Below are 6,013 nucleotides of genomic sequence, written 5' to 3'. Positions count from 1 at the left end.
GGAGGATTTCAAACCCGTAAACATCGAATCATATGACGGCACAACAGATCCCGCTGTATGGATTGAGGATTTCCTCCTTCACATCCACATGGCCCGCGGTGACGATCTACATGACATCAAGTACCTCCCACTAAAACTCAAAGGACCAGCTCGGCATTGGCTGAATAGCTTGCCAGCAGATTCCGTCGGCAGTTGGGCGAATTTGGAAGATGCATTTCTTGAAAACTTCCAGGGCACTTATGTGCGGCCATCGAATGCTGATGACTTGAGCCACATAACCCAGCAGCCAGGGGAATCGGCCAGACAATTCTGGACACGGTTCCTGACTAAGAAAATCAAATCGTAGACTGTCCGGATGTAGAATCCCTAGCGACATTCAAACATAACATCCGCGATGAGTGGCTCGCCCGCCACCTCGGCCAGGAGAAGCCGAAATCTATGGCAGCCCTCACAACACTCATGATCCGCTTTTGTGCGGGTGAGGACAGCTGGCTGGCTCGCAGCAACAATACATCAAGGAATCTGGATACCTCGGATATCAAAGACGTTAATGGTAGGCAGCGTCGTAATAGACCAAAGCACCGCAATAACGGCGATAACAACAAAGATACGGCAGTCAACATCGGATTCAAAGGCTCTAGATCCGGTCAGCGAAAAAAGCCATTCAAAAGAAATACTCCGGCTCCGTCCAATTTGGATCACATACTGGATCGCTCGTGTCAAATCCACGGCACCCCTGAAAAGCCAGCCAATCACACCAATAGAGAATGCTGGGTGTTCAAGCAGGCCAGCAAGTTAAATGCCGAAAACAAGAACAAGGGGCTGCATAGCGATGACGAGGAGGAGCCCAGGCCGCCGAACCCAAGGGGACAAAAGGGGTTTCCCCCACAAGTAAAGACAGTAAACATGATATACGCAACCCACATTCCCAAGAGGGAGCGGAAGCGCGCACTAAGGGACGTCTACGCGATGGAGCCCGTCGCCCCGAAGTTCAACCCATGGTCTGCTTGTCCGATCACCTTCGATCGCAGGGACCACCCCACTAGCATTTGTCATGGCAGATCTACCGCACTGGTCCTAGACCCCATCATTGATGGATTTCATCTCACTCAAGTCCTTATGGACGGCGGCAGCAGCCTGGACCTGCTTTATCAGGATACAGTGCGAAAAATGGGTATCGATCCCTCAAGGATCAAGCCCAGCAAAACCACCTTCAAAGGTGTCATCCCAGGTGTAGAGGCCCATTGCACAGGCTCAATCACACTAGAAGTAGTCTTCGGATCACCGGATAACTTCCGAAGCGAAGAGTTAATCTTTGACATCGTCCCGTTTCGCAGTGGCTATCACACACTGCTCGGACGGACAGCATTTGCAAAATTCAATGCAGTGCTGCATTACGCATACCTCAAGCTCAAGATGTCAGGACCTCGCGGGGTCATAACAGTAAATATAAACACAAAACGCTCGCTCCGTACGGAAGAGCACACTGCGGCCCTTGCAGCAGAGGCACAAAGCAGCCTGTTCAGACAAACCACTCATTCAGCGTTACAGCCCCCGGAAACCTTCAAGCGCGTCCGGAATAATCTGCAATAGGATCGCCTGGCGTGATCTACGCTCGCCTAGCAATTCGGCCCCCGTCCCAGTCCCAGTGCAGCGACGAAATTCGTGCCGCGCGTACATAACTACACATTGAAAATACCATGGACACAGGCGGGGGCACAATCAGGACACGCCCCACATTGTGGCTTAACCACACCAGGGGCTGTATACCTTTGAAATTCCTTTTCTCTTTCAGGGCCTAACTCTTCGGAAGGCCTTTCCGGCAGTACAACTACCGGACACATTCCAGAAGCAACAACCGATGCGGCAAGAAGCTAAGATGAACATGGGAACCACCAGGTGGTCTCTAGTAATTCTTGATATACCCGTTTTTCACTCTTTATGCATAGCTTACCTTGGATGGGACATTTCGAATTGTCCTACGTTCAGCTCATTGCACTACTTGTACCAGTACGCTTCGACGTATTATTAAAATAACAATGCATATTATTAATCTGTCATTGCATTATTTAAGTTTTTCTCTTTCTCTTATATGTCCATTTACGACATACCGCACCTGCACGCTTGGGTACAGTCAGTACGCCAGGGGCTCTGGTTTACCCCATAATACGGCGCAAGAAGTCTGAACACTTTTGACAGTGCGGCACCCCGAACTTATAGCATTATATGCATCAGCTCCGAATCATGTCTTGGGTCAAATGTTGGGTTGCCCGGCTCCCATGCTTTGGTACCTTACGTTCCGCTATATCGGCTAAGGTAGCGGTGGGAGAACTACTACGATTGTGCCCCGGTTCTTCCAGACGAGCACCTCAGTAGAGAAAGCCAAAAACTGACTGTCATGATAAGGCGAGAGACTGGTCGTTGTTCGAGAGGTCTCAAGTCCTTAAAGACTTTTTCCACTTCGGGCGAGGAGTCGGCCTTGTCCGGCTTAGGCGTGTATAGCGCCCCAAATTCGGCCCTCCGAATACCAGGGGCTTCACGAAAAATTTAAAATCATAGACTTCTATGGCTAAGTGAGAGTGATAAAGCATTATAGTCCGATTGCCTGGTTCGTTATGCTGAACAACTCCCTTGGAGGACCCAAAATTGGGGTAAAGAGTGTTCAGGTTTATCCCGAACACCCCGGTACTAGTTACATGGGGGCAAAAGCCGACGACTGGCCAACTCTCAGATTTTATAAACGGCCGCACAGAAGGTAATATTTTAAATTAAGAAAGCGTCGCATGGCGCAAATGAACTCGTTTCATATTACAGGATCACATGAGCATGTTCATTCAAAAATTACATCCTTGGCACACTCATCTGCCACTAGGTGGGATCCGTCCAAGAGTCCCTCGTAATAATTCTCGGGGCGGCGATGCTCCTTGCCCTCTTGCGGCCCCTCCTTCACAAGCTTCACGGCGTCCAGCTTCGCCCAGTGCACCTTCGCCCGGGCAAAAGCCCTGCATGCACCTTCAATGCAAACGGACCGCTTGATGACCTCAAGCCGTGGGCAGGCTTCCACCAGCCGTCACACCAGACCGAAGTAGCTGCAGGACAGGGGCTCGCCAGGCCACATCCGGACTATAAGGCCCTTCATGGCCTGTTCGGCCGCCCTGTGAAGTTCGACCAACTGCTTCAGCTGGTCGCTCAAGGCCACGGGGTGTTCGGTCCCAGTATACTGAGACCAGAACAACTTCTCCGTTGAGCTCCCCTCCTCAGCCCGGTAAAATTCTGCGGCATCCAGCACACTGCGGGGAAGATCTGCAAACGCTCCTGGAGAGCTTCGAACTCGGGTAAGAAAAAGGAAATTCTCCTTCACATGCTTGCTTTGCATATTGAATGCCTTACCTGCTACTTTATTCTTCGCCTCATCAATCTCCTGGAGGGCCTTGTGGGCTTCGGCCTTGGCGCTCCGGACGCTTTCAAGCGCCTGCGCGAGCTCGGACTCTCGTGTTTTAGAGTCCAGCTCCAAGGAATCGTGCTTTTTGGCGAGAGCCTCAAGCTCTTGCTGCATCGCGCCCACTCGGGCTTCTTGTTTCTCCCGTTCAATGCGTTCCTTGGACGCTTTGTCTTCGGCTGCGGACAACGCCCTCCTCAGGGTCTCCACCTCGGTCGTGGCCCCTGACAAATCCATGATGATCCTATTACTTTACACCCGAACTTCTTTTTAACTACATAGACGGGGGAATTTCTTACCTTTGCTCTCTTCAAGCTGCCTCTTGGTAAGGTCGAGCTCGTCCTCGGACCACTTCAGGTCCTGCTTCAGCGCATCGACCTCCGCAGTACGTGCGGCAGCGGCCAGCAGTGAAACCTGCACATACACATAGACATACTCTAATTAGACTCTTGAGTTATCATTTGATCCTCTATTCAGCTTTTCTTCATGAACGCCGAACAGAGCATCAGGGGCTACTATCTATGCGGTAATATTTTTATATTTTGAATGCTTACTTCAAAGCCTGCTAGGAGGCTGGCGCAAGCTTCGGTCAACCCGTTCTTGGCGGACTAAACCTTCTTAACCACCGCACTCATGATAGTGTGGTGTTCTTCATCGATGGAAGCGCTGTGAAGTGCTTCCAGCAAGTTGTCCGGTGCCTCTGGTTGGACAGAGGACACCGGCATGGATGGTTGGCCCCCCTTGACGGGGGACTGCCTGCCGGAGTCCGGAACCATCGAGGGTTCAGGCGTAGTGTCCGGCTGGGGCCTGAACTCGAAGCCCATAGGAGCCTCGCTCCCTTGGTACCCATGGTCCGGGAAGTCGCCGCGAGGCGCCCCCAGGACCACCTCCCCTTGGCTTGGTGCCTGTTTAGACAACACCTCGGCGTTGTCCGTAGGGCGAGGGGTGGAAGCGGTCGGAACAGAACCGATGTTCATATCCGACGAGTCCAAAGAGCCGCTCGACGAGGGTACGTCGAGATGAGCTCGGGACAGACTGCATAATCATGTTCAGCATGAGGAAAGGCAGTACAATAAAACATATCATGAAGTACTATGGTGTCCGGACACTTACGACTTTGCTAGGGGCTTGTCCCTGGGCAGCCACTCGCCGCCGCTGTTGACGGCCGTCGTGGCACAGTCCAGAAGGAGAGTCCTTCCCTTCTTGGACCCTTCGGCCTCCCCGGATGGGTCGGCCTTCCTTTTTTGTCTCCACCGGCTGGGGGGGGAGAACTTTTCTCCTCCTCGTTTCCGTGGGAGGAGTGCGCGTCGTACTCATCGGATGATGAGACCGACAGATCCATCTTGCGCCGAAGACCCTTTCGGGTCCCCGCGGCCTTCTTCTTGGCCGTCTTTTCCGGCACCTCGTAAGGTGCCGGGGTCAGCATCTTCATCAGAAGAGTGTTTGCCGGATCTTCGGGGCAGGGGGGCTGGGCAATCAAGCTGCTCCGCTGTCTTTATCCAGTCCTATTAGTGACATGGGAGCTTAGATCCTACACATAACTAAACCTGGGCAAATAAATACCCCGAGAAATATAAATGCTTACCGGACCGGCATGCTGCTTTGCGCTGAGTCCGCGGTCTTCGGTAAGAGGGGGAGGGATCTCGGCTCTCTTGAACAACACCCTCCAGACGTCCTTGTGCATCGTGTCGTAGAGCTCTCACACCATCTGGTGCTTGGCCTAGTCGAACTCCCACAAATTGAATGCCCATCGTTGGCATGGAAGGATCCGGCGGACGAGCATAACCTGGACCATGTTGACAAGTTTGACTTTCTTGTTCATCATGTTCTGGATACAGGTCTGGAGTCCGGTTAGCTCTGTTGAAGAACCCCAAGAAAAGCCCTTCTTTTTCCAGGAGGTGAGCCGCGTGGGCATTCCAGATCGAAATTTGGGGGCCGCCACCCAGTTGGAGTCGCGTGGCTCGTTGATGTAGAACCACCCTGATTGCCACCCCTTTACGGTATCCATGTAGGTACCCTCGAGCCAGATGATATTGGGCATCTTGCCCACCACGGTGCCTCTGCATTCTTCTTGCTGGCCTCCCACCACCTTTGGTTTGACATTGAAGGTTTTCAGCCATAGGCCGAAGTGGGGCCTGATGCGGAGGAAGGCCTCGCACACGATGATAAACGCTGAGATGTTGAGGATAAAGTTGGGGGCCAGATCATGGAAATCCAGCCCGTAGTAGAACATGAGCCCACGGACAAACGGGTGGAGAGGAAATCCTAGTCCGCGGACGAAATGGGTAAGAAAAACTACCCTCTCATTGGGTTCGGGCATTGGGATGATCTGCCCCACATCGGGCAGCCGGTGCCCGATATCTGCGGCCAGATATCCGGCTTCCCGTAATTTTTTGACGTTCTCCTCCGTGACGGAGGAGACCATCCACTTGCCTCCTGCTCCCGACATGCTTGGGGTGGTTTGAGAAGAAGAACGCGAGCTTGGGCGCTGGAGCTCGAGTGTGCGGGAATGGGAAAGCGAGAAGGAAGAAGGTGTGGGTGAAAAAAGTAGATCTTTGTCCCTTTTATAAGGGC

The sequence above is a fragment of the Triticum urartu genome, chromosome 5, assembly GCF_003073215.2.
Source record: "Triticum urartu cultivar G1812 chromosome 5, Tu2.1, whole genome shotgun sequence".
NCBI classification, from domain to species: Eukaryota; Viridiplantae; Streptophyta; class Magnoliopsida; order Poales; family Poaceae; genus Triticum; species Triticum urartu.
This window is presented reverse-complemented; position numbering follows the sequence as displayed.